Source organism: Cydia fagiglandana, chromosome Z (assembly GCF_963556715.1).
Source record: "Cydia fagiglandana chromosome Z, ilCydFagi1.1, whole genome shotgun sequence".
NCBI classification, from domain to species: domain Eukaryota; kingdom Metazoa; phylum Arthropoda; class Insecta; order Lepidoptera; family Tortricidae; genus Cydia; species Cydia fagiglandana.
The window spans coordinates 32680776-32691438 of NC_085959.1; the positions used below are offsets into that span (position 1 = coordinate 32680776).

Sequence of the window (10663 nt, forward strand, 5' to 3'; positions counted from 1 at the left end):
TTGGTCATAACCGTTGCTTTCACGTACGTCCGCATCCAAATAGTATATTTATACTTGCTTCTGCCCGGGACTTCGTCTGCGTGTAATGATAATGATTAATGGTGATTTCCCTAGCCTAGTTTCCCCTCTGCATTGGAAAATCGGATGGCAGTCGCTATCGTAAAAACTAGTGCGTACGTCAATTCTTGGGATTAGTTGTCAAGCGTACTCAGGCTCCCATGAATGAGCCGTATCAACAATGGCTATTAAAAGCTGTATTTTCCTGTACAGTCAGTAGCAGAAGTTGCTAAGCGGGCGAAGTGTTCACAATTACATTGACACGCTCTTATTCTCTTAACAACAAAGTCGCGTCAAGATCATTTTGAACACCTGGCCCGCTTAGCAACTTCTGCTGCTGACTGTACCGTCTAAACTAATCGTAGATAAAGTTATGGTACGACAAACTAGAATAACTAGACTAGAGGATCCCGAAGTAAGGTCGAGCTTCACTAATCTGCTTATCGAATGCGGATGCAGCTGCCTCCCTAGATAATACAATTTATAACCTACATAAATATTTGCAAATATCCCCTTCCCCTGGGCAATCAGTAACGCGTGACAAGAAAATAAATACTGTCATTATATTTTGACACCATTTTTATTGGGTATTTTGCGTAAGATTACCTTTCAGAGGCGGTTGATCCAATCCACGTACGTACTTGTACTCAATTTTAGTTTTATGGAGAGGTTTTTCAACTTTGTTCATTGCTCCTTGTCCTACAGTCCATGGTATCTTTACAGGTGTCCGATCGATCTTCACTGACATTTTGAATAAAGGCAACACGCTTATTTTGTCTTGGAAATATTTTGATATCGATTTAGACAATCCTTCGTTGAGGACGTATTTGGATTCAATGTCAGGTATTTTATCGAGGTGCCTTTGAAGTATTCTTAGAATTTCTGATTCCGTATTATTTCGTGTTTCCAAGGCATTCGTACAGATTATCAAAGAAAATACCTGAGGAAATGATTAGGCAGTGGTTATATTAAGTTGGCATTGGCGATGATTGGCGTGGCATCACATATTCTGATTTACCTACTCACCAGAATGACGAACATTGTTGAGTTGATCACCACATTAATACACACAGGGTATGACGGAGCGTGCACAAAGCACCTGTTTACGTAATATAATTGGAAACCGATAAGTCGCTACAGTAGGTACCTTCTATTCAATCAAGGAAATTCTATTACCCACTGCTATTCGGGCCGTTACGCCAATTTACCGATTTCTTGGAGGTTAGTTGTATTTGTATGGAATTAGATAATATAATAATGTAGGTACATACAGGGCGTTTGGTACATCGTTTGCCAAATTAAAACGGCAGATAGGTTGACTCATTTGCTATCTTCCCAGGTCTAGAAATTTTTAATTATGCGCACTTTTTTTCAGCTCTATGCCAAATTTTCGTTAATTTTAAATTTTTACTTGAACAGTAAAAAAAAAACAACGGCCATTTTTTTTCTATGCATTAGTAGATAGCAAATAACTAACTCAACTTATCTGCCGTTTTAATTTGGCAAACGATGTACCAAACAGCCTGTATATTACTTATTAGGGTTATCGCAAGAGACAAGGCGATTTGCGGTTACTTCATTAAGATGTATGTTACTAGCACCTACAGCCGGCATGAAGTACGAGGGGTGTTCAAAATATTCTCGGTATGAGAATGAAAACAAACAAGTACGAAAAGTTTGATATTTTTATTTTTCAATATATAAAGTTTGATATTTTTATTTTTCAATATGTTCATCCACTTAAAAGATCGATCAATATTTTTTTTTTATCCCTCATAAAAATATTTTTATTCTTTGGTGTAAAAATGCTCCTCCACTCCCGCCCTCAATGCTTCATCGTCAGAACGATGACGCAGATGCTTTTTAAGATTGGGGAACATAATTTTTAAGAAAAAAAACCGACTTCTATGGGGCCCGGTGAAAAATTATGGTAGGTAGATGGTGCACTATGTAGAAAAGGAGGTAAAACCAGTACTTTCTAGTAGCATTTCGTTTCCGTAAGGGTCGTAGTTCTAGCCTAACCTAACCCACTTCTCTGATTGCAGTTCGGTTCTGTGAGGATCGTAGTTCGAACCTAATCAAACCCACTTTTCTAGTAGCATTTCGTTTCTGTAAAGCCCGCAGTGCTAACCAAACCTAACCCACTTTTGTTTGGTCTGTGAGGATCGCAGTTCAGTGTCAGTGAGGATCAAACCTAACCTAACCTACTTAACGGCGCATGCCGTGCGGTGTACGGGGGTATGAGCGGGAGGGGTTTGGCATCATCATACTATATACCTACATTTTATGGTAGGTAATCATAGCGGTTTATTTAGTTTAGGTATCATAGTGATTTTCCGGGTCAAGGTCCAGGTCTCTGAGTCCGAGTCCGGGTCTGAGTCGGGGTCCGAGTCCGGGTCCGAGTCCGGGTCCGAGTCCGGGTCCGAGTCCGGGTCCGAGTCCGGGTCAGAGTCCGGGTCCGAGTCCGGGTCCAAGTCCGAGTCCGAGTCCAGGTCCGGTTCCGATCCGGGTACGAGTCCGGGTCCCAGTCCAAGTCAAAATCGAAATTCGAAATCACCAAACGTGTACTATGCGTCGTTGAAGAGTTCTGTTCTGATCATCATCAGCAGTTCCACTTCATCAAATGCGACAGTTTTTAATGAAAATGCTTGATTATATGATGAAAATACAGAAAATTCTATACGTATGCCTTTAAGATTTGAGGAGTTCCCTCGATTCCTTATGGATCCCATCATCAGAACTCGAGCTTGACAGAAATGTGGCTTAAAAACTAAACTTGCTTAGCAAACATAACGAAGAGGACAAATCGCCAAACGTGAACTATGCGTCGTTGAAGAGTTCCGTTCTGATAATCATCAGCAGTTCCACTCCATCAAATGCGACAGTTTTGAATGAAAATGCTTGATTTTCTGATGAAAATACAAAAACCTCTATACGCATGCCTTTAAAATTTGAGGAGTTCCCTCGATTTCTCATGGATCCCATCATCAGAACTCAAGCTTGACAAAAATGTTGCTTAAAAACTTAACATGCTTAACAAACATAAGGAAGAGGACAAATCGCTAAAGGTGAACTATGCGTCGTTGAAGAGTTCCGTTCTGATCATCATCTGCAGTTCCACTTCATCAAATGTCACGTTTTTGAATGTATATGCTTGATTTGTTGATAAAAACACAAAAATCACTATATGTATGCCTTTAAGATTTGAGGAGTTCCGTCGATTCCTCATGGATCCCATCATCAGAACTGGATTTTGACAAATGCGGGACCAATCTGTGTGCATATACATGCAATCAAAAAAAGAATTTTTAAAATCGGTCCAGTAATGACGGAGATATGGAGTAACAAACATAATAAAAAAAAAAAAAAAAAAAAAAAAAAAAAAAAAAAAAAAAAAAAAAAAAAAAAAAAAAAAAAAACATACAACCGAATTGATAACCTCCTCCTTTGGGATTTGGAAGTCGGTTAAAAAAGAAGTCGCTGGGGGCTAGGTCCAGACTATACGGTGGGTGAGTAGCAGTTTCAAACCCACATTCAACAATAGCTGCCTTGGCAATATGAGCAGTACGGACGGGGGCGTTGTCACGCAGAAGCAGAACACCTTTGGTTAACTTTCCTCGCCTCTTTTCTTTGATTGCATCCTTTAATTGACGTAGAATGTTAGTGTAGTACTGTCCTGTGATATTTACACCTTTTTCTTTATAATCGATTAATAATATTCCTTCACAATCCCAAAATATCGTGGCCATGACCTTGCCAGCTGAAGGGACGACCTTGAACTTCTTGGGATGAGCTGAACCCTTAATGTGCCACTGCATGGACTCTTGTTTACTCTCTGGATCATAATGATGAACCCAGGTTTCATCTCCAGTAACTATTCTTTGCAGCACCGCATCATCATTTTCACCGCACAGGTCAATAACATCGGAACAACACGCTACACGCATGTCTTTTTGAAGCTGAGTCAGCATTCGCGGAACCCATCTTGCACTTACTTTTGACATATTAAGATGGTCATGGATAATATCATGTACGATACCAATAGAAAGATTGGTTACTTGAGCTATAGATTTTACCTTCACTCGACCATCTTCCAATATAAGTTTTTCCACTTTATCAATATTTTCTTGTGAAGTAGCTACTACAGGCCCACCAGGTCTAGGGTCACGTTTAAATTCGCTTGACCACTTTTGAATGGTAGATAAAGAAGGAGCAGACTCACGGTAAACACAATCCATTTCCACTTTTATGGTTTTTTAATTTTTACCCTGTTTTGTCGAGAATCTTATGACGCATTGATGTTCTAATTTAGTTAACATTGTCAATTCGCACGTGATGTTCATGTTTGTTCAGCAATTGTAGAAAAACAAAAGAACATCTCGGTTCGAATTATACTTTTTTTTAATGTCAATGAATAAACCTTAGCGGCCAGTAACGAAAGAAATTTAAGAAGAGGTTGTAAGATATCAATACCGAGAATATTTTGAACGCCCCTCGTATATATATAGGTAGTGACGGCGAACGTGGATAAATAATATATCGTAATACTGTAACACACCTTTGTTACCATAGAACGCCGTCACTATCCATTTGATACTGACTGTGCCTGGTACTAATCGTAACCAAAGTCAAATATAGAAAACTGGGTATTTAATATCAAATTACTAAAATTATATTAATTGAAATTAAAAATTAAATTAAAATAATTTTAGTCGTCAACTTAAAGTAGATATTTGATTTTTACATGTATTTATATGTAGGTACCTATTTTAATTGGTATAATAATATATACAATTACTCCATAAATAAAAAGGTACCTACCTACTTATACCTTAATGCAATCAGTGGCGAGCAGTCCTGTTGGAGGCCGGCACACTTTGGGTGGCTGCGCCAGAGGAGTAAGTAAATATACCTTAATGCGTAAAAAATACAAAATGATTTTTTTCACAGAACGGGTTTAACAATATAAGGGTGCCTAGCCAAGATGCCAATCGTTCGCTCGTAGCGAATGATACGGTTATTTCTCGATCACTCTTCCATTTTAGTGTGACAGATTGGCGTTTCGTTCCCTACGGACTCTACGAAGCGTAAAGGATTGGCTTCTTGGCTAGGCACCCAGTATACTATACGTGAGTGATCAAACTAGGTTGGGCCTGTATCTTGACCAACTGCGAATAGGTACGGTTTCCGATTGACAATGAAAATTGAACAGAAAACGGAAACGTCACTTGCGACGGATAAAAAACGCATTTAACCGATTTGCATAACCGAAGTACAAAATAAGTCGAACAAGGTTTTGTACGGTGCTCTAAAAAGTAGTCAAAACATTCTTAGTAGGGTAAACTACCTTATCCACTATGTCGGCACCCCGCCAATAATTAACACCACCAGTAAGCAGTGGTGAGTTTTCAATTAACCGCACACGCTATAAAGCTAGGTATATATATACATCATACTTATCATAATCCATTTATTCTCGATTGGTGCAGTACCTAAGAGATTAGGGAAATGAAAACAACAAAAGTGTGCGCAGCTTCGTAATAAATAATGACTAGGGAAAAAGCGTAATTATTTTAATTATATTTCGAATTAAATGTTGTTCAGTTCCTCACCCATACAACCATTTCTAGTCGCCGTTACGACGCGGTGTTGACACATCTTGTGTCGACACCGTCTGTTTCGGTCACAATTCCAGTCGCAGAGTCGTCGCCGTGTCGACACAGTTACCAGAAATGGGGAAGGGTCGACACATGACACAAAGTGACATAAAGTGTGGTCGCCGTGTGCACACATTGTTTCGGGTTTGCGACTACTTTATGCCAAAATCATTCGTTCATTCGTTCATTTCGTTCCTGTCAAATGGAAACTGTCAGATGGAAAAATGCTTAAATAAAAATAAGTGACATTAATACGCCATCTCTAAAACGGATTACAAGACGTAATTATATATTGTTTGCATTTATATTACAATAGGACTTAAATTATTATGGGGAATTAAACTGCTCGAGTGATTTGATAAACTAAGTGTAATATAATCAACGCGCCACCACATTGTGTTAGTTTAGCCGGAAATGAAATTGTTTACTTCTCAGTGCCTGTGTTCATAACTATATTATTTGATGCATTTTTAGTACTTCGATGCGTATACTATACTTAAATAACAGAAATAACGCTTTACATACTACGAAACTTGTTAATTATGATGTATAAATATGGTTTAAGGCTGAGAAATATTGCAGTCACAAAGTAGTCGCAAATGTTTCGACTTTGTGTCGACTCTGTGTTGACACATGACACGCGCTGTCAAAAGTAATAACAAAGTTACTGGATTTGCAAAATGGCTCCTTGTGTTCATTCGTTTTCAGATATTCTCAAAGTGTAAGAGCCATGCCGTGGAATAAAAAAAGTTAATCCTCATATTTTAATCGCGATTAATTTAGTCGACCTAACATAGATTGAAATTGCATTAATCTGAATATTAATCGAATAAATTATCGATTAAATCTCGATTGAAAGTTGACAGGGGGACATTTTTGTACGTAAATGGAATAGGATTTGCATGTAAATATTTCCCACCTTTTCGGGGCGGGGACAAATGGGAACACACAATTTTTGGATGTATTCCCATTTATTCCCGCAGGGAACAGATGGAATAGGATTTGAAAGTAAATATTTCCCATTTTTTCCCCCCTTATCGGGCTGGGGACAAATGGGAACACACAATTTTCGGATGTAATCCCATTTATCATTTATCCCCGCAGGGAACAGATGGAATAGTATTTGCATGTAAATATTTTCCATTTTTTCCCACCTTATCGGGGTGGGGACAAATGGGAACACACAATTTTCAGATGTAATCCCATTTATCCCCGCAGGGAACAGATGGAATAGTATTTGCATGTAAATATTTCCCATTTTTTCCCACCTTATCGGGGTAGGGACAAATGGGAACACACAATTTTCAGATGTAATCCCATTTATCCCCGCAGGGAACAGATGGAATAGTATTTGCATGTAAATATTTCCCCCCCCCCCCCTATCGGGGTGGGGACAAATGGGAACACACAATTTTCGGATGTAATCCCATTTATCATTTATCCTCGCAGGGAACAGATGGAATAAGATTTGCATGTAAATATTTCCCATTTTTTCCACCTTATCGGGGTGGGGATAAATGGGAACACACAATTTTCAGATGTAATCCCATTTATCCCCGCAGGGAACAGATGGAATAGTATTTGCATGTAAATATTTCCCATTTCCCCCCCCCCCTATCGGGGTGGGGACAAATGGGAACACACAATTTTCGGATGTAATCCCATTTATCATTTATCCTCGCAGGGAACAGATGGAATAAGATTTGCATGTAAATATTTCCCAATTTTCCCACCTTTTCGGGGTGGGGACAAATGGGAACACACAATTTTCGGATGTATTCCCATTTATCTCCGTAGGGAACAGATGGAATAGGATTTGCATGTAAATATTTCCCATTTTTTCCCACCTTATCGGTATGGGGACAAATGGGAACACACAATTTTCAGATGTACTCCCTGGCGTGACAATGTGACGTAACGTGACAGGTGCGACATTTCGACAAGTCTCATTGTTGCTGACGTCACAGGCATCCATGGGCTACGGTTATCGCTTACCATCGGGCGGGCCGTATTCCTGTTTGTCACCATCATTGTATTATTTTTAAAAACTTTATTATATCGGCAAAAACATGTATTTCTTTTGCGATGTTTATGATGATAATGATGGAAATTGTCACAAGATTTCAAAGAACTTTCGGTAATTCTTGAGTTCTGTGTCGGAATTTCGTGACAATTGTCGTATTTCTTGTGACAAATGTCATTAGCTTCGCAAAATAAGTACTTATTAACTGGCGATATGGTGGAGTTTTTTTTTAATTAACATGTTGGTGGCAAACAACCACACCGCCCGTCTGATGGTAAGCGTTTACCGTAGCCCATGGAGGCCTGTGACTTCAATTACAGTGATGTAGACAATAGGGAATATTAGGCAAAGCTCTGCGTAGGTGGCACTAGTAGTACACATACAGTAAACAAACATGCGTCACTACGTCACTCACATATCGCCTATCGTGAAACACGACAATCGAGGGTTCGGTTTCTGCCTCTCTATCACTCTCGCATATTCGAGCGATAAAGAGGCGGATAACTAAATTTCGATTTTCGCGTTTACCGATAGGCACTTGTTAACAAACCGCCTTGATGCATCAATGTCATAATTTATTGTCTTTGAAAACTTGACAAAAAACAGTTTAAGGCACAGTATGTATAAGTTAGTCTATGAATTTACTGAGTCGGTAGTGCTGCACTCTGGCGGCAGAACATTGCAGTAATATACCCTATTGTTGGACCTGTCACGTCCTAAAACCTATAAAACAATATTCATGACGACTTTTATGACAACATGCGTAGCCGCCATCTTGGATTATAAAATGGTCATCATTTTCGAATTCTGCACTCCCTAAAACCTATAAATCGACATCCGTGACGACGCAAGTTATCTTTATTTTCAGATCTAACCAATTGCTACAGAATACAAAGGACAAAAAAAGAAGCAAGGAGGTAATGAAACAAGCAAAAATACTGATGATTCCTCGACGCAATTGGATGATTCTTAAATTGTGTCCAGATTTTCTTGTCATAAAACTTTTTATTTTTCACATATAACTCACACAAGCTCCGTGACATTTCGACCTTGTAATTTTTTTAATGTTTTTGTTTATATATGCGTATCTCACTAGAATAATATAATCAAGGTATGTTTATGTTTGATGGTTGAAATAGTAACTCTAAAAATTATATTTGTGTCTTATATTCCTGCCGAAGACTTTTATTTTTCCTTTTCCTTCTACACAAGTTAGGCCAAGTAATAAGAATTTAGGGCTCTCAATTTTATCTTGACTTCTACATCAGTAAAGCTACGAGGCCATGTTTGGTATCGTTTTCGTATAAATTCACAGTACCAAATTTAGTTATGGTATCACATTGACACCATTCCGAAGTAAAAACATATAAACTTATTAAAATACTTTCTTTTAAACTCCTCTTCACGCTTAAACTGCTGAACAGTTTTAATTTAAAGGTACATATATTTTGAGTCCCGAGACAGGACATGATAAGTTATGTCAAAAATCATCCTTTAAAGGTGTGAAATGTGGTGCAGGGCGGAATTCAGAATTGAATTCTTGAAGTTAATACTTACTGTTTAAGTTTAGGTTTGAAGTCATGTTTTTTATCATTTTCAACTAAATCAAAGATGTAGAATTGTAGACCATCCCAAATTTCATATAAATCGGTTCAGCGGTTATTGATTGTCCGTACAAATTTTCACGCCACTTTTCACACCTTCAAAAGATGATTTTGGTTATAAGATCTATCCTATGTCCTGTTCCGGGACGCAAACTATTTCTATACCAAATTTCAACGAAATCGGTTCAGCGGTTAAGCGTCAAGAGGAGTTTAAAAAATACCGGTCAAGTGCGAGCCGGACTCGCGTATTAAGGGTTCCGTACATTAAGTCCGCCTCGCGCTTGGCTGCACATTTCTAATAGGTTTTCCTGTCATCTTAATAATCGTGATAGGTAAAGGACTATTTTGTGTATTTTTTTCAAAATTTATGACCTAGTAGTTTCGGAGATAAAGGGGGGGCAATGGTCATTTTTTGGGTATAAAATCAATTTGTTTACGTTATATGTCCGTCTTTGGGTCTCTAATTTACATATATGTACCAAATTTCAACTTAATTGGTCCAGTAGTTTCCGAGAAAATAGGCTGTGACAGACGGACAGACATACAGACGCACGAGTGATCCTATAAGGGTTCAATTTTTTCCTTTCGAGGTACGGAACCCTAAAAAAATTGTTTATAAATTTTGTGGAACACGGCCTAGCACCTTCACTGATGTAGAGATCAAGATAAAATTGAGAGCCCTAAATAAAGTTTCAAGAGCGGATATCTCAAAAACTATTCAATATAGGGAAAAAATTGACTAAATAAACTTGTAACAAATTAAATTAACTTTCATTTTCTATAAGTGGCCATGTCGCTACGATGCATAGTTTCCGAGATATAATCGAAAAACCGGAAAATGGGACCTTCAAAGCCCCCTCTCTCCCCCCCGCTCAAAGGCTACGGCCGAGGACTTTTGATATGTTCACCTCCTAACTTGTCCAAACCAAGTTAAGGAGCCAAAAATTGTGTTCTGAGCATTTCCCTCTACAACTTTATTGAGCATTCGTTGCCTGACCTAGTAGCGTATTGCATTTCTTTAAAAACTTTTCTGTAAAAGGTTGACGGGTGTTGGGTGTTTATATGGTTTTGGTCGATTTTTATCATTCGCATCGCCCATGATGACTTACTAGAATTACGAGCACACGAGACACTAATAGTAGTTTGACAAACCTTGGTTTTCAAGAGGTATTTTATATTGACATTTGCTGTCACAAATTAGCTGTCAGATTTAGTCGCAAACCGCACGCAAAGTGCACACAAATGTGTCGACACCTTGTTACGGAAAAGTGTAGACACGGCGACGACACTTTGTTTCGAAACAATTCTAGACACATTGTGTG

The 10663-nt window shown here is 38.5% G+C and overlaps 1 long non-coding RNA gene across 1 annotated transcript; it reads right to left on the minus strand.

Moving 5' to 3' along the window:
- Window positions 1-804: 804 nt before the first annotated feature.
- On the minus strand, window positions 805-1321 carry LOC134678542 (uncharacterized). The gene is made up of 2 exons (XR_010100200.1): window positions 1076-1321; window positions 805-997 (listed from the first exon to the last, which is right to left on the minus strand). It is a non-coding gene; the product is annotated as an uncharacterized LOC134678542 (long non-coding RNA).
- Between the last annotated feature and the right edge of the window lie 9342 nt (window positions 1322-10663).